A 24,318-nucleotide genomic window follows, 5' to 3' on the forward strand; every position below is an offset into this window, starting at 1 on the left:
CTTCTACTCTGATCTTGGAGACAGATCAAGGTACATATGGATAGATGAATGAGAAGTATTTTTTTACCTGGCTCGATATTGGAGAAGAAAGGAGAGGTAAAATAACAAATCAGTGGAAAAGAAGCTTGCTTCTCATTTTATTTTTGAGCATTTTAATAAGAAAGTATTTGGAATTCAGGAGGTAATGATTACGAGAAAAGAATTAAACCATTCATCTGCACTTAGTGGTAAAAGTGCAGATATATGTGTAAGTATATCTGGTCCCTAGAAAAGAAAAGAAGGAAAGATGAAAGGAGGGAGGGAAGAATGAGAGAGGGATGGGGGGAAGATAATTTTAGAAGACTAATTTTGAGGAGCTTTGGAAGGATAACATAAAAGTAAGGCCAAAGAAGTAAGTTTAAGAGGTCACCAGAGAAAATCAAATGACAGAAAAGAAAGAAGTAAAGAAAGATATTATTTCAGCAAGGATAAAGTAGATATACTAATAATAAAAATGTCAAAAAATAATAATATCAAAAGTAATCAGTCTTACTAGGCACTAACTTTGAACAAAAGATATGCAAACTATCTCATTTAACTACAAAAACAGACTTTTCAAAGTAATAGGAACCAAGTTCATAACTTAATGTTTTAAAACAAAGAAAGCTTTGTGAACCATATGGAACTCCAAGGTGGAGGATGAAAGAACATGTTCAGGAAAGAAAAGGTTTATTCTAACTCCAGAGGTAGAAAAAGTTCTGAGGTCAGTGGAAACTCATATACTCTATCATTTACAAACACTACTGCTAGAATGACTTGAATCCAGTTATGTCAATTTACTTAGTCACTGTGCTCATTATCAAGGAAGTGCTGAAATCTCCTACTGCTGACCTTTCAGTTAGAGGACAGCATTCTCTAAATAACAGTCCCAATAGACTATATACATGTACGAAACGTAATTTGCTCAACTGAGGCCAGGGTGGCCTTATCAAAAAAAGGAGGGACACAAGATAGCAGTATAAAAGTGACCCACAGATCTCCAACTGAAATGGCCGGGAGCCAAATCCTAGGTAAATTAAGCAATAGGCCTAAATTCGATCAATTTAACAAATGAAGGAATCTATACTAAAGCCAAGCCCTAGCATTCACTTGTGAAAATTTGAAGAATGAGGAAAGACTGCCTTCTGTATGATTTCTAGGAGTTTCAGGAGCATAGAAACCAGTTAAGAGGATAACATCAAGTTTTATAGAGCCAGTTTTAAATAACCAGAATCTTCAACATAAGTGACTTTGCCAACATTTTTTTGCAGAAAAGAAAAGCAAAGAACAGTTTGATGGCAAATCGGAGGAGGGAAGATTTTTTTAAAACAAAATAGGGAAATTCAGGTAGGTTTCTGAGTTGAAAGAAAGAGGTTGGACAGGGAAGAGAAAGCACAGTAATGAAGTAAGATCTTGACAGATGCAGAAAGAGGTGATATCAAAAGGTCAGATGAATAAAAGAACAAGGATCTTGAGATGCACAGTGAGGTACAGGTGAGGAATGATTCCGATAAATCTGGAAATACAGAGGGGCAGGGGTGGTATCCTTGATGGCCTCAATATTCTCAGGAGTGGGCGGTGAGATCTTGTGTTGGGGTTGAGAAGAGTAAGGGGGAGGGTGGGGACCTGAGGAGGGTGCGGCCAGAGCAGCTGCAGTGTGGAAGGGGGAGACCAGCCAAGCAGGGATGAGTAACAGGGCTGCTGAGCAGTTCTGAGGGCTCAGCTGACTTGGGAAATCATAAAATTTTAGCAGAGTCAATCAGCATGGTTATTCAATTTTCTCAGGAACTCTTGGCAGCCCAGGAGGAGGACAAGGAGAACAAACAGATGGCAGGAATGATCTGGTAATGGGATTGGCAAGGCAGCTGTGAGAGAAGGTCAAAGACTGGAAGAAATCAATTGCACCCATGCAAGTGTGTTCAGAATGATTATTGGGATTTCAAAATTGGAGGGAGTGGAAGTCAAGCCAGGAAGGATTGGGGACTGCTAAGTCACAGAAAGACAAACAGTGGAGGTCATCGGCCTCTGAAACTAAAGAAGAGTTGTGGGCTTGAGTGAATGAGATACTCGAAACAGGAGAACTTCACAATTCTAGACATTACAGTACTGTGCTTTGCATTTAGAAATACCGCATTTTGCAGCCATGGGTGTGGATTACCAGGGGAGTGAACATGAGTGTTACTGAAGTGTAGAAGTGAAAGAATTTTGAAGTTAAATAAAGGAATCTTACCCATATCATCAAGAATAGTAACAAGTTAAAGATGAGAAAACAGTAACAACCACATACCAGGTGCCAAATTAGTCAAGTGAATTGATGAAGTACTTGTGGGGAAGAAGATTTAGAAAAGAGCTAGAAATTAGATGTTTTGAAGTTTGTTAATAGAAGTAGTAGAACAACATTCAGAATTTAAAAATGAATTCTAAAAAAAGGTCCCTCTTCGTCTTTACACAGAGGTAGGAAGATGATGACCAGTTTAGCAGTATTGCAGCACATAGTGATATTTAAGTGAGTAAAACTTAAAAACTCATTGCACATAATATCCATGTATGAAATTTTAATTTGTATTTAGCCTATGATTTGTTCCACAGGATACATTTCTTTCTCTGCTAGGTGGTCATATCAGTTTGCATTTAAACATATGGCATTATAATCTATTTTGAATATGAAATGCCTAACTAATCATGAAGAGAAATCTGTGACTCAGTTGACCTTTCCACATGGCTCTTAGCAAGGTAACCACATTTTCTCTTGCTAAGTCCAAGGATCAATTCTATCTTGTTGCATCCATCTGGGTATTGAAAACATGCCTGTCCCATTAGATATCTAACTCTGTAAAGTACCCCCAGGATTTTGTTCCTATGTCTCTGTTTCTCAAGCTTCTCCCTTGGGCTCTTCACTCAGTACACCTAGTTGGCTTTGTCAGTGGCAAAGACAGTGTGACACAGGAGTCAAGCAGTAAGTACTGATGCCAGATTTTCTCTGGCTTTGTCATATAGCTCACAGACTAGGGCTAGTTTCTTAATCTACGTATTTTAGTTTTTTTAATCTCTAAAATGAACTACTTCTTGGGTTTAGGGGGAGAAGAATTAAAGAGGTAAAACATTGAAAAGTGCTTAAAATATACTTGGCATTGAATATGTGTTCCATAAATACCAGTTACTAATGTTATCACAAACATATTAAAGCAAAAGAGGAACTGTTGATTTTTCCTCAAATACCTTGTTATGATTTGAATGCCATCAATTCATGATGAAGTTTAAATCTCCATTGTGAGGTATCAAGGGGTGGAGACTCAATCTACTGAGTCAGAGGTTAATAGTATTTGGAAACCGAGCAATTGAGGGACAGGAAGATTAGATGAAGTCATGGGATGGCACCCCCATGATTACACGTATGGCGTTAGAGGAAGAGGAAGGGTGATCGGGCTAGTACACTTGCTCGGCCATGTGCTGCCCTATACCTCGTTACAAAGCAGCAAGAAGGCTTTCAGCAGATGCAGCCAGTCAGCATTGACCCTCTAAAACTATGAACTGAATAAACCATTTTTCTTTATAAATTACCCAGTTGCTTTATAAATTACCCAGCTATATTCAGGTGTAGAAACAGCAAATAAAGTAAGACACACCCCAGTTTGTTCTCTGCCCAAACTTCCCTTATATGAATGAATAGTTCTGTACAGATCCACCCAGTTTGCTAACTGTAAAAACCAGAGTTCATCTTCTATTCATTTCTCTTATATACTACCCTGAGGTTTTAGTAATTTATTTTATCTTTATATGAAAAATGTATCTCAACTCTAAGCACTTTTCACCATCTTCTCTTTTAAATCATATTCCAAACACCAACACTGTTCTGTATCTCTGATTATACTATTCTCCCTGTACAGGTCTCTCTAATATATAAATGCAAACATGTCCTTCCACTGTGTAAAATCTGCTGGTGCCTTTCTGTTACAATGAGAATGAAGTCCAGAACCTCAGAGTGGTCTTCTTATGCTTACTGGGTACCAGACTGTTTGTGGGCCCTCAACCCCTTTAACTCTCAGGATTATTCACTAAATCAAAGCCATTCTGGGATTTTTTTTTTTATGCCACTCATATGTGACAAAGTATTTCCCCTGTCAGTGTCTTTGAACTTGTTATTCTTTCTGCTTTGAATCAGGTACCCACATTTGCCTTCTCTCTTCATGATACAAATTTCACTTTAGGAACCAAGTCCTTACAGAGGCTACACACCCGTCACTTTCATCTTGATTTTCTGTTTCCTATTTTTGTGGCATTCCTTAAGCTCTGCAATCCCTGACCTAGACTTACTTGTTCCATATTGATCATTCCTGTCTCTGGAAAAATAAAAGGATCTATTTTCATTTCACTTGGTTAATCTGATCATATGCTTTATGGCAAGAAGATTTCTTAAATTTTATTTTTGTTGTACTTGGTCATATAATTAGTTATTAGACAATACACTGCTTATTTCATTGGGCATTTTAGAATAGGAAGTAGCTCTAGCTGTCCTCTTCACATGTATAAAAGTTGATGTGAATGAAAGCGTATTTGCTTTAGATCTAGATTTCTCATAAGAATTCCATTTTTGGAAAAATTCAGTTATTACTTTTGACATATTTGAAATCTCAGAAGGAACTGCTAACATGACCTGCAGATAGTGTTAAAGCTTAAAAGTACCTCATTACTTCACTTGAATTATAAATTATTTTAGTAACAAGGTTGATGTTTCAAAAGATTCTAATTGTTTTATCAATAGTCCCCCAAATCATAAATAATAAGCAAAACCAAGAAGTGACCTTTTTTACACTCAATTTTCTTTTGGGCGAAGGAATGAAAAACATATCATTATTTCTGAAGCAATGATATATATTTAACTGAGAATGCACTTATTTTTGGTAATAATCTCACTTTAGGATCAAGACATTGAGTGTGGAGACACATCACAAATTACTGTTTTTAACAATAATGTGAAAATTAGGATAACAGGTATGAATGAATTGTAATCATGAAATTTCTACTACAAAAATAGAACATGTCCTTACTCAATGAATATAAAGATAATGTTATGTTTGCAGCCCCAACTTTATAATCATTAAGAATTTGCATGTAAAATTAGGCTTTCTGTGCATAATGTGAAACCACAAATATTATATTTTCGGATTCTGGTTGATGGAGCAAATGGTTCTGACTAAATAGTAACATTTAGCCCTAACTCCACTTTTGTTGTCACAGCCAACATCTATTTGAATAAAAAGGAAATTTGGAACATTTTCAGAACTCCAATTGACAGAGAGGGCTGGAGGAGAGGCTTTCTGGTTTTAAATATTTTGTATATCCCAAAATAAGATGCAGGATAAGAGCTTGTGTTCATGGTGACTGTCTAAAGCCAGGAGAGGTCACAATCTTTTCTTTCTTCACGACATAGCAAAAGGGTGGAGTCATAGTTGGCCTTCTAGCATCTGCAGTGACACGGGCATCATCTTTTCTTAGCCACCATGTAGGAGCATCTCTCCAATGGTGTGCAGAAGATGACTGAAGTCTAGATGTTTTCTTAGGCTGTGGGATGAATAGAAGACATACAAGCACCGACTAAATAAATAAAAATACCGAAAATGGATTACATACAACTATCGATCATTGATTTGCAAGTGTACAATCAGTAAATCTCAAATATCACAGAAAATCCACCATAAATTAATTGCATTTCCTAGCCTAAAGTAGTAACTTTTCTACAAATTGTTTAGGATGTTTGAATACTAAATGTTTTCTGCCTCTTAGAGCCCAAAAGCTTTTTCAGGGCATCCTGGTCAGATCTTCCTCCTTTTCCCTCTGATTGTCTTTTGTTTTCTTTCAGGACAACTTAGACACAATTCCTAAAAGAGCACCATTTGGCCAGTTTCCATCTGGCATTCTTCCCCTCTTCTTTTCACTGAAATGTGTGGAGTCTGGTTTGTGTTGCTATTTCTGAGTAAATCCTGCTTTCAGTTCATCACACATCCTTGCCCCTGTTTTTCATATGAGCAGTTACCTCTTTTGTGGGAAAGAATATGGGTAATTCTGGGCTCTAACTAGGTGGAATCAGATAAAAAATAAACTGTAGAAATATGGGCTTCTAATTTCTAGTAATCTTTTGTATGCTTTAGCATACAAATATGTCATGTGAAAAGTTCCTTCTGTGCAGAAGAATTGAGTATTTTATACACAGATAATTAGAAAATTGTCAAGACATATGTTGCTTTTACAAACGTCTTTGTGTTTATTGTTTTGCAGATGATACCAAAAACTATCATGGTGCTGAATTATGAGAAACCTCTTGACTTAGAGGTCTTCATCAGTGACTAATTGCTGCTATTTGTAACCCAATTTAAAGGCAAATAAAGCACCCATCTGCTAATTCTATTAATGTTTCTGTATTAAAATGGCGATTGGTCCTCAAAAAGAAGATATGCAATTATGAAATATTCAGATCTGTGTCACCATTGAAAGGCTTAGAAATGTATCTGGCAAAATAGAATTTATCTCGCCTTTTCTTATTCTTTGAGAAGCCTATAATCTCTTAAAAACTCAAATTGGATTAATGATGTAGCTATGTATGTACATATACGCGACAAAATAGCAAATTAAAGCAATCATCTGAATAAATCAAGGCAAAAACAAGCATTCATAATTAAAATTTGTATAGAATTATCAAATACCCTCACCCCAATTTCTCTGTGTCACTTACTGTGAAATTTATGGGCTTGAATATAACTAAGTTCATCCATTGAACAAGGGAAAGGGAAATGTAATCTAAAACTCAGATCTTGAGCAAAATTGTATTTCCCTGTGAGTCAGTTTCTGTGGTGATCAAATGAAAGATCTTTAAGTGCTGTTGGGAAGAATTAAAGAAATTTGAAAAAATAAGATTTTTTTTTTTTTTGGTAAAAGTTAATCTCTTCCTGAATGCAGAGATAATTATCATCATGTAGGATTCCAAAGTAGAAGAATATTAATCACTCACTTGAGTACTAAATTGTTTCCTCTGTGAGGCAATACATAGACTTGCTCCAGCTCTGTTTCATTCTGAGCTATGACCCCTTGGGGACTCATGAATATCCACTCACCTTCTTCTGCTGCTGCATGGACGTTTATGTGGACCCACACTGGAGACTGTGGTTCTCCTGCTTGACTTCTGCCTTTGATGGGTAGCTAGCCTCAAGTAGAAGGAGATGGACTGGTATAAATTCTGTATAAAACATACTCTGCCACTTGCCCCTGTGGCGCCAGACATTTTCTGATTTGGGGATGCCATCTCACTCCTGTTTGCCTTTGCACACACCTGTGATGCAAATTCCCTTTTCTTGCTATGTTTTGTTGTTCTTGTTTTTCAATGTACAGACCAACTCAGTGTGGTGAAGATGACACATGGTTTTGTTGTTTCTATTTTTAAAATGTCTTTCATAGCCATTAAAATAGTATTGGGAGACTTTATTAACAATAACATGAGGTACCGAACTTGAAACTTGAGTCAAGATTAGGAACACCTTTCATGTGTTTCTCATCACAATGGTCCTCCTTTCTAATAATAGTTTGAGTGTATATAATATAATTTATCTGCCTCAATAGACTGAGCTTTCTGTAATATATTGTTCTTTCAGTCTGGTACACTATCCATAACAGGGATTTATTACATGGGAGCTGAATGAATGAGTGAATAAGTAGCTTACAGATGAGGCAGTATCAAATACCTAATAAATGACTAGATATGCATTAATATAATATGATAAAAGTTCTTAGTTTTGTACTTTTATATTAATTGGAAATGAAGTCCATCAGTATAATAAATAAAACAAGCTATGAAGGCTTTTATAAATTATGATCTTTTTAAAGATAAGCTTTAATTTTCATTCTCTTTCTTTTGTGTGTGTATATGTGTGTTGACAATTGAACCCAAGTTAAAATAAGCTATACCTGTAACATTCATGTTCTTACATTTTTACTTTAATTTTTCCTAGAGATTTATATTAAACTTAAATAGCTAAAGCAAAGGTGTTATGGCAATTTAAACACACAAGTCAAAAAATTTAATAATGATACTGAATTATTGCTATCAGTCATTTCCAGCTGTGTGTCTATTTCATGTTTAAACTAAGGTGAAGGTACCTGGATACACTTCAATGATAATCAGAAGCTTCAACTATTTCTCTTATGTAGAAGGATGCTGTACCTTCTATGGGAGGAATATTTCCCCTGGCATGGCAATCAGTGGTATCTTGTTTGAATTGGCAAAGATGAACACAATTCCATTCAGTTCAATAGAAATTTATTGTATAGCAAATAATTTATGAGTCTGTAGACCTATGAAAGTGAATAAGGCCTTGGCCCTTTGATGGAAGAACTCAACAGTTAGGTTTAAGAAGAAAAAATATAATTAATTCCATAGAAAGGATAAAATTTTAATTGGTAACTATCAACAATGTTTATTAGGGACTACTCTCTCTTTGATACTTTAATGGATGGCAGTAAAATGCTGTGAACAAAGTACTACAGAATCTATTTAACCTTGACTTTGGAGGGAGGCCTTGGGGCAAAGCTACCTTTCTATTGGACAGGGGTACAATATTTTGGAGTCATGATACTTATACGAGTCTGTGACACATTTTAAGATTTTTTAAATCAGAAGTTAAGACATGGACCTTTTTGGTCAAATAAAGGTTTTAGTATGTCATATTAATATGTTCTTCGCATACCAACATAGTTTGTAGTGTTTTTAATGATGAAATGTCTCACAAAGGCATAAAGAACCTGGAGCCTATGAAAGTCATAATGTGGTCTTGACTTGGAGAGGGTAGAAGCCAGAAGATGAGGAAAAGTTTCGGGGCACCTGAGCTGGGCCTTGAGCCAATAGAAATATTTCACTAGGTAGAGGAGAGAAAGATAAGGCAAAGTCTAGGTCTGGATGATAACAGTACTTAATGAAACAAGTCAGAGATGTACAAGATATGATCTCCAAACTAAAGGAATTTTCTGTTCAGTGGACAGAGACAAAAGTATGTTACATAATAGAATTACATAACAGAAAGTATGTGGGTATTCCAAGAATTGGGCATAAGACAACTGTTCTCAAATCTTTAAGATTACTGAGAATTCAAAGTTTCTGTGATTGCTCAAGTAAATGAAACAGTTGAAGCCCTGTTTTGTGAAGACTCATTTCTTTTGTCTATGTAATGTATTTAGGTACAGGGTAGGAGGCAATATAGTTTGGAAACAATTTTGAAGCCTTAAAAATTTTCACTCATCAATATTATCAGTTCATCACTATTTGTTTCACTATTCTTCAGTCACTTTTTTTTTCTTTTTTCTCTTTCTTTATGGTACTGGGCCTCAGGCACCCCAAGAGGGGCTGTGCCATTGAATCACACCTGCAGTCCCTCCATACACATTTTCAACCCATGTATAGCATGATGTAACCATATTGAATCCCAGAAATTCACTCAGGAGGGGTCGAATAGTATTGTCAAAATCCAAATCCTTAACCATATTGTATGAAAATATTTGTTCATAAATGAGGAAACATTCCTTTCTTGGAATACATTCAGAGCCCACATTTAACAGTAATAACATGACTCATATGGAAGAATTTCTGTTAATCTATCTTCAAAATTTCAGAACATAAAACTTTACTCTGGTGCACACTATTGATGCAAGTCCATTCTAGCTTTAATCAACTTCTAAAAGAGTGTGTTCTTTCATACGTTCTAAACAGTATTATCATTTTCATCGTTTCTTTCCACTCTATGTAACGAAAAAACAAACTCACTTCTGTAATTTATTTTGAGAGAACAATATGAGTAAAACTACTTATATCTTCCTTGTTGTTATAAAAGCTGTAGTGAATAATAGGTGAACTGATGAATTTAATTTTTCATCTAAGTAAACATGCACATACTAAATTCTCTACCATTGATATAATCAGGCCTTTATTTAGAAAGTGAAGGAAACATAATTATAAGTATTATTAAGATATATTGGTCTTCTGGTGGTCAGCACATCTAGGAAGATGAAGGAACTCAGTCAAAATATCTCATTCTCTAGCTCTATCCTGATGAAAACTTTAGCAAATCTATTTTCCTAAGCATGTAGGACAGCCATTATAAATAAATTGATACATCCTAATCATTATCTTCAAATTTAAAGGATCCCCTCATATGAGAAAGTAGTAGGACTACTGAATTTTGTAATCTATGTGTTTTTTATTTTATTTTTAAATAGACATCTGCCATTTTAAAAATACATTCCTCCCTATTTGTTTCATATTTACTTGTAAACCTGAAACTTACTTTAGAAAGGTAGATGAAAAACATTAATTAAAGAGTGAACAGTTCATTTTGGCATTTTGCTTACTTGGTAACTGCAAGAATTTCATTGGTCTCTGTGTACACTCAAGTAAATGCTACTTATTCACTCAAGAAATTACTGCTTTAGTTCAACATTATGTTAAAGGGAGAGACTCTAATACTATATAAGGCAGGACTACACCTTAAAAATTTTGTATTCTGATATGGAAAACAAACCCAATATAACACAGTATAATGTGACACTACTATGCCCTGTAGTAGAGAAGAAAGTCACTGAACTCAAGTCTTATAGTCATTAGAGGCTGCTTAAAGTAAGAAAATTTCACCTTATTCACAAGGGTTGATTTTTAAAAATTGGCCTGTTTTTCAAATTAACATGCCTAGATTTATCTGTGTCTGAAATGATCATGCAATTTTGACCCCCCATCGATGTTTTAGTTTTTCACATTTGGATAAGCAAATGCATTCTGTTGCTGTAGTTTTCTATTACCTATATTTATAGGTAGGTAATATTTACTTGTGTTGCATAGAGGAAAGGTTTACATATATATGTAATTATATCTCTCCTAAATATATATTTAAATGAAAGTAATACAATGAAACATGTTTTTAAAATACTTTTGTCATATCTTTGCAATTTTTTTCTGTAGCCGTAATTTCATAGCCGATGTTACGAAACATCACTAGTTATATGAATATCTCTTACTGGCTTATTTTGATGTGATTTTCTTTAGTCTCCTTTTTTTTCTTTAGTGAATTTAAAAAAACTATAAAATTCAATATTGAGTATTTTATCTGTTTTTTTCTTCTCTGAACATCATTTCTGGTGATATTTTTTACCTTGTCCAGGCCTATAGCACTATTTTAGCCACCCATTTTAATTTTATCTGTATATGAGGAAGCTCTTTGGTATGAGCCATCTCTGTGACTTCTGCTTACCATTCACCACTGTCCTGCCTACTGGCTGCTACAAACCTGTGTGGGCCAGGTGGCACTGGGGTGCAGCTATGTGACAAAGCACTTGTTCAGTGTGCCGAAAGGTCCTAAATTCAACCCCAAGCACTAAATCCTCCACCAAGAAAGGATATGGGGAAACAAATCAAGCAGTTTCTTTTTCCTTGTGAAAGAATAGCTAAGGTTTAAAATATTGATGTAAATTGTATGTAACTTATAAAATAAATATATGCTTTAGATTTTGGAAAAAGTTACTAGCTCCTCACATTTAATTTGTAATATAAGAGAATAAGAGTAAATTAGAGTCAATTTTTCTCACAATTTTTTTTACAGCAAATGTGTTAAGGCTCTTTAATTGAGCAGCTGCCTTCCTATATGTTTGACATGATAAGAATATGAAAAACAGTGTAAGATTGTATTCCTATACCAGATAGATTTAGAGAATAAAGTTTTGAGAGAGATTATTGAGCACCAAATGACACTATATTAATAAAAAGGCAATAAAATTCAGCTGTAAGTTATCTGATGAGAGCTATAAATATGCCGTTTATTTGTGAATACAAATTAGATGTATGTGCACGTGAATATATAAATTATAATGAAAAAATAAGGAAATATACCCACCAATTAGCCTAAACTTTGATAAAAGGTAATTCAAACACAAGTGAGCTCATTCAATAAATTAATGCACGGATTGCTAAATTCCAAATGGACACTCCTATGGAAAGACTTCTGATTAACTATTAATTTGAAACATTTTATAGATTATTTCTTTTTTTCGTATCCTTACAATATCATTTTGCCCTCTTTTATGATAACTCAGAAAAATGTATTCAGTTAAATTTGGTCATATGTGCTTCAAATGCATTTTAAAATATATTGTGCACATTTAAAGAAATTCAAATGATGTCAGGTTCTCTTGAATTTTGTATAATGCTGCTAGTGTCATGTTTTGCTTTAAAACATATTTTCAGTTCTACAATCCCTGAAGGACTTCCCTCCTGCAGTGATTGACTTTGTAGGAAAACGTTTAAAAAGGAATTTAAATTTAAAAGGTGCAATTTGAAACACATTTTCTCATGTCAACTTTTGACACTGACCTTTTAAAACATGTAAGCTAGGACTTTCCCTTTAATTATGTTGCTTCTTTTAAATTAAATTTATAATGGAACTCTTTACAAAATAAGGTAGTATTTTGGAATGAGACTTATTTTACTTGTCTTGGACTGGACGAGCAGAAAATGCATAGGTTTGCATGCATGTTTAAATGAGAATTCAAAATTGCTTTTAAACATCTTTCCCTCTTTATGTAGGCAGTGAAAGGCAGAATACCTTCTCCAAAGAGTGACGGTGTATGATACAAAGTACGTAGTTACCATTCAAGATGAGTTTTCTTCAGTAAACCTGAGGCAGAATTTCACTATAAACAGGTAGAAGTGAAAATAATCTTGTCTTTAAGGCATTCATCAGAGAGACCTGGGAAAGGTGGACTTGTTAAGAATTTCTCTCTAGTCTTGTTATTAAAGCCTTTTGCTTCCATTCAAACAGAGAAGAACCTGATCAGCCACTTCATCATGAGTTAGAACATCACTGTATTCCTGCATTGCTTTGCCAGAAATTCAGCGAGTAAACCAATAGAGTTCAGATTGGACAAATCAAGGTAAATTATTGAACACATTGATCATTTTTAGGTATTTATGATTTGGATGAGCCACCTGTGTTTGGAAAAAAGTTACAGAAAAACCATATTCAGAAGTAAAATCATGGCACCTGTTATGGAAGAAAACAAGACTTGGAATTAGGTACTTGGATCTGAAGCAGTGTCAAATATTTACTCAGTGTGGAACTTGGACGGGTCATTTCATCTTGTGCCCATAGTGGGTCCGTCCCTATGTGTTGAATAGGATGTTTATTGTAAAGGATATTAAGAGGCCTTGTGAATGTACAATTTCTAAGGCTTTTGTTCATAGTGCTCCAAAATTTTAAATTCTTCTGTTTCTTTATACTAACTTGTTATGTTATTTTAGTGTTTCAAGATTTAACTTGTAGTTTAACTATGAGTGGGTCCTAATATTAAAAAGAGCTCTATTATGCATCAAACATTTGGTTTCTACTTGTCCTTGTTTGCATGTATCTGTTCTAGAAAGTCAGTAAATAAGCAGATGTGGAAAAATGTGTAAAATGATATGCAGTAAATGGAATATTAAGGTCTTGAATAATTTTCTGAAGAGCACCTATTTTTTATTCTCATTGGTTTTCCCTTCTGAGATGAGTAGTCCTACTCTGAGGACTACTGATCAGAAATTTGCATTATTCAGGATGTTGTGGAGTTTTGTTAGAGAGCTTTTGTTGTTGATATATTTTGTTTTCTCGGACCAGGCATACATGCTATTGTCTTGTTCTGTTACTGCCTGGCAAAGAGTGGCTAAATACATCTAATTGGTCTCCCTGCTTCCAACACTGGCCCCTGCAGCAATCTATTTTTAAAATCATAGTCAGAGTATTTCTTTTAAACATAATTCACATTGCTTTTCTGCTTGGAAGTTTCCAGTGACTTTCTATCTGTGTTAAAGTTAGAGCCAAACCCTCAAGGTCCTGCATGATCTGGATTCTTCATATCTCTGCTCATTTCCCACCTCATTCCTCTCACTAACTCAGCTTCAGCCACTGGCCTCTTCCTTGTGCTTGCAGCACAGTTAGCTCCCCTTGCCGCTCAGGGTCTACACCTGCTTAGTCTTTTGGGCATTTCTTCCAAATCTCCGTTTAGTTCACTCATTCTCATTAAGGTCATCGGAGCAGTAAATTTCCCAGCTACCCAACTGGAAATAGCACCTTTGCTGCATACCACTCTTTTTTCCTTTCCCTAAATCCCACTTAGGATTCAGATGTGGTGTGTGTGTGTGTGTGTGTGTGTGTGTGGTGTGTGTATGCGTGTGTATAATATTTACCTATTTGACTTACTTCCATTTAGTTTAATTTCTTTAAGTCCCAGGAGGTTAGATATTCCAATTGAGTTAAAAAGGCAAATTATTTACTGTTTCTCAGCTTCCATATTTCCAGATGTCATATGAATCTAAAGGAAAGTTTCAAGGTCAAACAAAATGTGCCTTTTCCCAAGTCATAAGGCTGGCTGTTTTTAACTTCCAAAGACCAGATGAGATTTTTTCCCTTGCATTGTAAAAGGTACCCTTTCCCACTAAAGAGAACTCAACAATTCCGATTACTATTATTAATTCTCTAAGTATATGTAACCATGTAAACATAGCAATCCTTAGATTTGCCACAAAGACTTTAAAAGCAGAATTTACTGTTACAATCTTAAGGGGGCATCTGCCAGTGTCTGAGCTTCAGACATGCCTCTTCTTCCTAGGAAAGTGTGAATTAGCATCTAGAACACTGGGTTATTGGGGCAGTATTCTTGTTGCTGATATATGTAGGTTAATGATCCCAGGAAACCAACCCTGAAGGAACAAATCATATGACTAAGGCAGAAGGATGTCAAGGCCTGAAAACCAAAGGATTACTGGAAGGGAGGATTGCAAAACAGTATAATAGGAAGATTTTTCAATCTCTTTCCTTTTCCTGTATCTGTAGACATAAAATTTAATCTTGTTAATTTTTGCTGTACATGTTCCTATACCTAGCCATTTTGGGTTTACTTATCCTACTGGAAAGAGAAGAACATCTTTCAGAGTACATAATTCTTGTCATTACAACATAAAATAGAGGTGGCTAGTCTGTGGTCCACAGAACATAAAAGCATCGACCCTTGTGATGTGTCCCTTGTTCTTAATGATAATCCATGCCTTATAGTGACAAGGCTTTCTAGAAATTTCTCATTGTGTTTATCAAGATCTTCAATGTAAACATTTTCTATTGAAGAAAATCAGTATCAAGAGAATACAATGTTGCAATGGGGAAACTATATTTGGCTGTCTGTGCCGTTTAGCTGAAGATAGAGATTTAAATGGTTAGGCAGTGTAGATCTAGATTATTTAGATACACTGTGATTTAAATGTATTACATGAAAGTTCTATTGAAAAAGTTATATTTACACACACATTTTTCATTCTCTTGGGATCTGATGTTTGGGTGTATTGTGTGATTAAGTGCAGATGGCTTTGTGCTCATACAAGAATTTTACCTTGATAGGGCAATATTAAATAGATAAAGTAAAAATAGACTCTGTTACCATTTTCTAAGGACAATTTAAAATACTAATCTTCAGATTGTCTACCCCTGCTATTAATTTGCTGGTGGTATTATGTTATGATAGTTTTTGAATAAGTTAAATTGGTTATGAAATAATTTGTTTAGTGAGTTTTGCTCAGTTAATTTTCAGTGTGTGGAATTTTTCCCCAGAAAGTATGTTGAATATATTCCTTAAAATGGACTTGATGAAAGCTTATCCTTTTTGAAAAGTAAATGTTTGAGGAAATGGTTTTGAAGGTTTTTGAGAGAAGTTGGAGATAGACATGGTTTATTGGACCTCTTTTCTGTTGAGAAGTTAGAGGAAATGTTCTTATAAACAAGTTTTGGATAAAGAAAGCATTGTTGAAGCCAGGTAAAGCAGATGTGTCATTGAAGGGTGATTTAAATATCATCATGGGCCATGTAATGATATATTGATTAAGGACGGAAGGACATATTACCATCTTATAGAGCATACACCCAAGGTATACAGTAGACTATACTCTATGATGTTCTCCATGACAGTGTTGCTGAAAGACTCATTTCTCGAGGAAATCATGATCCTTAAGAAGCATATATTTTAATGGATCTTGAATTCTCATAAAATCAATAAGAATAACATTTAAGAAGGTTAGGAGTGCTAAATAGGTCAAGGTTTAACAATCACACTAATTCTGTGAAACTTTTCAATTCTCAGTTTTATGTAGCTTGCTAGGAATATTTTTTCCTAATAAAGGAGAAACACCACAAACTACAGAAAAAGAGAGCAAATAGTACGATCACTCTCAAAACAGATCCAAATTTTCAAAAGAGATTAAATAAAAGGGTGTGTGTGTGTGAAAGAGCATCTCCATGTGTAAAAAGCCTTGATAAAGATATACATCCCTAGTTTTAATTTATTTGCAGGGATTTTTTTTACTCAGTTATGTTTTTAAACTAAAAACAATTCTTTTGGGTGCCTCCTAGAAATAAGTGAAAAACAATGTATTAATTTGAATGAATCTTTGTATTTAAGTTTGAACTCTGGGGAGGTTGTTCTTACAAAGAGGAGTATATCATCTGACTAGTTCTTGGCTTTGAAGAACCATATGGACATCAACAAATGAAAGATGATGAATCATACTCAAATGGATCTAAAAATAGTATTATATTATTATGATGAGAAAGTATTAATGTGGCAAAGAGTAAACATATGCTAAGTAAACAACACTAGCTATTCTTTTAAGGACTCAGGATGTTTGAGAATGTATAGGTTACAGCAAGTACATCACCTAAAAATGTCTACCAGACTATAAAAATACAGTGTATCTCTGGGGAGAGGGGAAAACATTTTAATAGGCACGTGAACTTATTAATGTGTTAAATGTGATCTCATTTAGCACATTCGCAAAAACACAATAGACTGCAGTAGTTACTAGAGATGACACCTAAAGATGATGCAGCATTTAGAAAAGTGAATGAAAAAAAATCCGTTTCTGGGAGTTGGGCTTGCACTTTGTAGGGTGTCTTTAGAACAGGTTTCCACCACCACTCTCCTCATAGCAATATTTTTGTTTCTTTTAAGCCTCATTAAAAAAATTAGATTAATTGCTTGAATTTCCTTATTGAAGAATTATTGTCATAATATACAACCTTCCTTCAGTATCACATGACAAGCACTTGTGCTAAGGATTTAATTGTGACAGTCTCTAAGAGAGATATTATAGTTTGAGCCATTTTACAAATGAGGGAACCGAGGCTGAGCAATTTCCTTGGTGACCTCATAGCAGCTAAATGATAGAGTGGATTTAAACTCATGTATGCCTGAGTCCAAAGGCTAAGTCCTTACCACCCTGCCCTAGACCCCTCTATAGATTCTGGAAAATTGTCTGAAGTGAACTCTTTGCACTGTCAGCCAAGGGCTAGTCAAAAATAAGAGTTTCATTCCTTTTGGTTTTTGTATTTTTAGTTTTTCAGAAGTACCAATATCAGGCAAAAGGATGAGATCGGCTCAGTTTATATAGGAGAGAAAGGAGACATGCAGTTCCACAGTCGGCTCATGGCATTCGGTGTGTCTCTAGCTTGGCACAAGGTATGAAAAATACAAGTGAGGCCAAACTGATTCTAAAATAAAGCACGGGACTATGGTCTTCTTGAGGTTCAATCCTATGCTGCGTATAGCCATATCTACTCAAGATTTCCCAGTGCATAGGATGGCCTGAAATAATATAAGGAAACATTTCTTTTGCTGCAGATGCACTTGTCTTCTTAAGTTTAAACAAAGAGACATCCTCGCTTTTCATGGTTTCTCTTCCTAATCTAGAGTGATAAATAGTCTGTGTCCGTGGAGGCCCAGGACATCAAGGGCTGCTGGTGTGTACAGGGTAGGTGAATTGCCTGAATCTTACACTTTTTAGTTAAGCCCATACCCATCCTCTGCATACAGTTTTATTGTGTCTAGGAATATTCAGCTGAAATGGCTTCTGCATACTGATGTAACCAGAATAGAAGCAGTGGGAAGGATGAAATGTGTATCCCAGAGGCGCTGTTCAGAACCTTCTGAGCTATGTTCCTAGATCCTCAGTTTTCATTAACGGTTAAATTAAGAGTAAGATAAATTGAGTTAAGTCCCATCACACAGCAGCATAGTAACTAGTGATCACAAAGGATCAGTATCTCAGATACTGGGTGATAGCACAGACAAAGTAAGGTCTTCAGGGCAGGCCTGTAACCTGAGCATTTTCTCTCTTCCAGGCATAATTAATGAAACTCCTTGATGATCAGGTCATGGGAGTCCCTCCAAGCCCAAGCAAATTCATTTTCAAACAGCACCTGCTTTTGCATTTACTCTCGGGCAGCTTCTATTATCCAAGTTCATTTTAACCTAAAATAATGAGTAAATTTAAAACCTTGCTTAATAGAGGAGTGGATGCTATAAATGTTTAACAGTGCAGGCCAATGAAAGCTGGGTTTGGAATGCCACATGCTACCTTCAAAAACATTTTCTCATTGTTGTGCTGAATTAAACAGCCACAGCCTGGTGCAGACTAACAGTGAGCTGTGTAAAAGGTCAGGTGTTGTGTTCTCATTTTTTGTTTATGTTATTATTTTTCTGGCTGTTAAATGGTACTGTAAGCCTTAAATAGCTACTTTGCATTCCTCTGGGGATACTGTGTGCATTTTTATGAATCCATCTTGGTTTACTTATTTTGTACTTCTATCTCTTTATATTAAAAATTTATATTTTTTGGTTAGACATTTCAAGTCTGAGGCTTTTAAGCATCGGTGATTCTTGTGGCCACTGCACAAGAAGGACTGCCCTTTATTACAGAGTGCAACTATGGGGTGTGCTGGTGGGTAAAGGAAAATCTACATGAGATCTTAGCACTTGAGTATCATTTCTGGTCTACCTCCTCATTTCAAGAGAACTCATTTGATGATTAGTCTTCCAGAGCTAACAGAAACCTTTATAAACAGTATGAAGAATTAATTCCCTTTCAAAGCAACAGGATCTTTTTCATGCCCTGTCCTTCTCCTCACTCACAGGGCTTTGCATTTTATATGTAAGAGAAAAAAGCAAGCATTAAATAACAAAGATAAAAGCATTAGAACCTGGTGTAGTAGCATATGACAGTATCTGCGTCACAAAAATGGGCTTTGGACAGATATTTATATAATGAAGAGTTTGGTTACTGAATATGGTATTTGTATTAAGCTAACAGAGGAAAGCTTTTGGCCTATGCAAGCTTTTTGGCACATTTTTATTTCATAGATTTGATAACGTGGTTGGCTTAATAACTTTCAGCAGATCCAAAAATGGAGTCATGATTTTGGTATTCTGATATATCATTTTCTGTTGTTGCTATCATCTTGTCCCATTCACTGTGATGCTCTTGTCCTTTGGCATTTTTCATAGTTTGATGTGAAGCAGTAATGGTTCTATTGGCTGCAGCAAATCTGCTGAGTTTGCTTTTCAAGGCGAACATGTCGAAATCGGTACTTTTTTGCTGTTCCTTATTAGTCCCTGCCCTTTACTGACTCTGCAGGAGCCATCAGCTAGAATTAAACATTTTTCTGCTAGACCTGTCCTTACTCTGTGCAAAAGGATTAGAGTCTATCATGCCACCTCCTTGCTGACAATCAGATACTGCTGAGATTACAATTAAGTCCCTGAAAATTCAAATATGATGCTGCCTTGGTGTATGGGGGTGCTTTGATAATGGGAACCGTTTGAAGAGATGCTTTTCAGAGAACAGAACATGATAGAGGCTTCTTGATATCATATTATAGAAATACATGATTTTTGTTAGACTGACAATATCAGGAGGTAGAATCTTGGGGTTTACATTAGTTGGAAATCTCCCATACTTGAATTTTTCCAGAACCAGATAGGCTAACTCAGCACAGGTCCGAGAATGCTGCCTCTGCAGAACAGAAAACACTCAACCAAAAATGAGAATTTCCAATTTTTCTAATTTTAGGGTTATCATTTACATTTCACTTCAAAAGTGCTTTTTTTCTCTTGTTTTGCTCAGCAAAAAGCTGTTTCCTTTTATTCTTCAGAAAATTGGAAGCAAAGAGCCCAGAATATGGAGAGACCAGTAATTTAGGCGGGTTTTAGAGAAATATGAGTCATAACAAAGACAGAGGCCCTCTTGTGATGGGTGGTCTGATCGTAAATAACTAAAGTGGCATGTCTTTCTTCCTTCTCTCATAAGACATGCTTCTACCTCCATCTTCTGGGAAGTTGTTCTCTTAGATTTCTCCACAGTAGCTCCAGAAATACATATCTTTTCTTCACATCATTCTTCATCAAATATGTGTGCATTCTCTTATCATTAAAAAAAATACTTTGAAATCTGATTTAATGTTCTCCTGGAAAACTTCAAAATATGTGGTTGTAGTATTTTCCAGAGAGACATTGCAGATAATTCAAAGACATATTTTCCTTAAGAATAAACAAAATTAATGAATAAACAAAAATATCAAACTTTTTCTAGAACAAATGGAATACCCTGGATTTTGCAATTCAAAGATGAAGCTCCCTAAAGAAATCATGCTCTATTAATAGAGATGCATCTTAACGTTTCCTTAAGTGCAAAGCAGTGAGATATTGCTTTACTTTGGGAGAGTATTCGTCTTCAGAATGAAGAAGATATTTGGCTATCACCAAGAATACAATTTTATCAAGGAGAGAAGCAAGAAACAATGCAAACACAGTTTTAGGAACATGGAAGTGGTTTTGGACTGAGTATTCTGTTGTGACCGATGAAGAAGCATAGGGAAGAATTTTGGAAGAAGTCCCTGGATGGCAAATAGCTTGAGGTCATCTGAATAACATGAAAATGTGTTATGGCTTCATCTTGTACAAAATGGAAGTCATCACCAGCATATGCAAAGTAACCCTTTGGGATTTGTGTTATAACAAATATCTGGCAGCAGGCAGGTGGTAAGGACAAATTGAGAGGCAAAGTGACTGGAGTAAAAGGCCTGAAGAGAAATGAATAACTTAACAAGTCAAGGGGTGATAGTGAAGTAGCAGAGATGAACCAAGTTTGTGTGAAGTTGAATTGATAGTGCTTGGTGTAGAGATCCAAATGTGTTCCTGAGGAGATAAGGGAGGAAAATTTTGCCGATAACTTAGATGAAGTTTACCCTATTACATACTAGGAAATATTGCCAGTATATTTTCCCTCTCTCCATTGCTTCAGCATGGTTGAATCATATCGGAGTTTGTAGACAAAGCATATTATTTATATGATTCCCTTTTCCATTTTAATTTTGAAAATCTGTGATATAAGCAAGAAGATTATTGATGGTATTATGTTTTGGTGTAATGTAGTGCCATTTCTAATTTATACTTTACAGAATGTTTCTATATAAATTAACTTTCAATATGTTTTTCCTTTTCAGCTGTTATTTCTCCTTCTTTAGTGTATTCCTCATGAACCTTTAGGAATCCTAAGATAGATCAATGCTACATTAAAATTTAAGAAACTACTTCATCAAATCCACATGCTTCACTTCCTGCACATTGTCAGCAAGCCAGAGAAAAGAAAACATGTCAAAAATCTGTTTTGTTGTTATTGTGTTTCTAGCTTAACTGCTGCTTTGCCATTAAGGTAGCGTTAAGTAGCAGACCCTTCCTAAAAGCACAAATGATGCCGGCCATGATGATAAGGAAAGGATCAAAACTTCACTGCAGACTTTGAGAAAGGGCTATAATGGTTTAAGTGCTTAAGTCCTTGGATCATTTCTAACATACGAAAATATGTTAATGTGCTTTGGTATGGCCATTTCCCCTTGTTTTAAAATTCCAATATGGTAGGTCAAACTAGGCCAAGCATTGACTGGCTTTTGAAATTAATGTTTAATAAGATGGGGTAGCTGCCAGCACCTTAAAAGAGTAGCGAACATGACTTGGATAAATGTAGCTTTTGCATCAGACTTGGCTTCTGTCTTGTACTGTATCTCATCAGAAAGCTATTCTTTTTTCCCCTCTTCTGTTCTTTTTATCTTCCTGTTCTCTCTTCCTTCTACCTTATTACCTTTCTTCCCTTGAAGCGTTATTGTTCCATCTTTCTCATTATTCATGTTTCAGAATAGCCTCACTCTTAGCTGACCATTCTTTGAAAAGCCAAAGGCAAATTTTAAGTTCTACTCCATTTCATAACCTCATTAAAGTTACACTGTAGTACTATCATTTATATATTTCAAAGACTTATATTGAGTTTTGAGTCATAAATATTCATTACAAATTTTGTGAAAAGGAAGCAGGACTGATAGAAGTCAAGTGTAGTGAGCCCTATTGTGGTTAGAATTCTCTGGGAAAAGGATTATGTACATAAATAAAACAAATGTACTGAGTGTTGAGATAACTTGGAACAGTGCCTTATAAGAGTAAAGATGTGCTTTTAAAAAATTCATCACAGTAATACAATTTGTCAATAATCCACCTTCAGTCAGACTAAGCCTCCAGCATATCTAGAATATTAAATGCTGCTCTGGAGTTTGTTCCCAGAATGATGCACTTTAGGCAATATTGACCTATAGCATCACTCTCAGAAATAAGAACAAAGAAGCTGCTTCTTCTGGAGCCCTATTCAGAAGTGGGTGTTCTCCAATCAAGAACATCCACAGATTTCCAAAGCACTAAATGTTTACAGATCACTTATAAGAGGCTGCCAGATGAGAAGTCTTAGAGGTACTTTCATTGGGCTGTTGACCGCTTTCTGGAAATTTATATTTTCATCTGGGCTTACTCATAGTATTCTAGATTTTTTTATTGCTTGTCTTTTCCCGTCAATGTGCATAAAATCCATAGAAATATTTTTTATTTCAGTCTTAGATAAGAATACAAAAAATGTCAACATTTTAAGTCCGATAAAATTTAACTTTAATTATATGTTTATTGGTTTTTAATTTAAGCCTGCTTCCCTTTTACAAACCCTGCAAGGAAGTGGTGCTTATGTTGTGCCAATTCCTCTTGTTTTACTTAATCCTTACCACCACTGTATTAAATCAGTACTAGAACTCCTACTTGAAAGCTAAGACAGATCAAGAAGATCATACACCAGGGCAGAGAAGGTGAGCCAGTCCCAGCACCCAGAAGGAAGCACCCCTGCCACCATCCCAAGCTCCTAGAGTAGAGAAGGTGAGCCCTGCAGGTGCCAGAAGCACCCCCCACCCCACCCCGTGGAAATGAGAAGACACATAAACAAGCCTCAAAAACAGACTTCTGGATCACCTACAGCAACTCCAAAGGGAAATGAGATGGAACAATCTGATACTCAATCACCTCTCTGAACTGACAACAAAAGAGGATCTGGGAAAAATGAAATCAGAAATAATTACTCAGATAACAGCAAAGATTTTGCTCATGGTGCAAGACATGATTAATAAATCTAGAGAGGACACAGATAAAAAAAAAATAGAGGATCTGAGGAACATGATGGAATCCCAGCATAGGAAACAAATGGAATCCATAAAACAGATGCAAACAGATTTCCAAGAGATTAAAAACTCCATGGAAAGTCTGCGCAGCAGAATGAACCAATGTGAGGATAGAATTTCAGATATAGAAGAAAGGATTGCAATTAGTGACGAGGAAAAGAAAAATTGCTTTAAAACTGTAAAGGAACATGAGAAATCAATCCAGCAGCTGCTAGATGATGCAAAGAAGAATAACGTAAGACTGATTGGAGTCAAGGAAGAAAGAGGAGAGAGTGCAGATGACATCAAGAAACTGTTCACAGAACTGATGGCAGAAAACTTCCCAAGGAGGGGAAAAGAACTTGACATACAGATAAGTGAGGCATATAGGACTCCAGCTAGCCTTGATCAAAAAAAAATCTACACATGGGCATATAATAGTTAGGATTCCAGAAATCCAACAGAAGAAGAAAATTCTACAAGCAGTGAGAGAAAAGAAACAAATCACATACAAAGGGAAGCCCATCAGAATCACTGCGGACTTCTCAATGCAAACCCTCAAGGCAAGACGAGCTTGAAGTGATGTATTTCAAGCCCTAAAGGAAAACAGCCTCCAACCCAGATTGATATACCCTGCAAAACTATCTTTCAAAATGGATGGAGAAATAAGATACACTCATGATAAAGAGCACCTCAGGAACTTCATGAATATCAAACCAGCACTTCAAAAAATTTTGGACAATACCCTAGGAAAAGACAATGAGGATCACAACCCCTGGGAACCCAGCAGGATGAATCCATTGGGCGTGACAAATTAAAAGCAAAGGGGGATAATCCAACAAAAAGAAAAAGTCATGACAAGGCTTTTAAAACTTTAAACTTCATCTCCCTAATGAGTGTA

General features: G+C 35.6%; 1 protein-coding gene across 8 annotated transcripts in view; it reads left to right on the forward strand.

Annotated features, from left to right (window-relative positions):
• Pcdh7 (protocadherin 7) overlaps positions 1 to 24,318 on the forward strand; it is a 404,881-nt gene that overhangs the window by 74,673 nt on the left and 305,890 nt on the right. The window contains exon 2 of one of the 8 annotated variants that reach the window (XM_004847173.4): positions 1 to 23,241. This exon is cut by the window's left edge and continues 13,836 nt beyond it. The exons of the other annotated variants lie outside the window; for them this stretch is intronic. The gene's annotated coding sequence lies outside the window, so the exon portion shown is untranslated. Of the gene's footprint in view, positions 23,242 to 24,318 lie in introns of those variants that run through there. 8 annotated transcript variants of the gene reach the window in all.

The sequence above is a fragment of the Heterocephalus glaber genome, unplaced genomic scaffold (assembly GCF_053883595.1).
Source record: "Heterocephalus glaber isolate CG9 unplaced genomic scaffold, H.glaber_assembly_v1.0 deba00001509, whole genome shotgun sequence".
Taxonomy (NCBI): Eukaryota; Metazoa; Chordata; class Mammalia; order Rodentia; family Bathyergidae; genus Heterocephalus; species Heterocephalus glaber.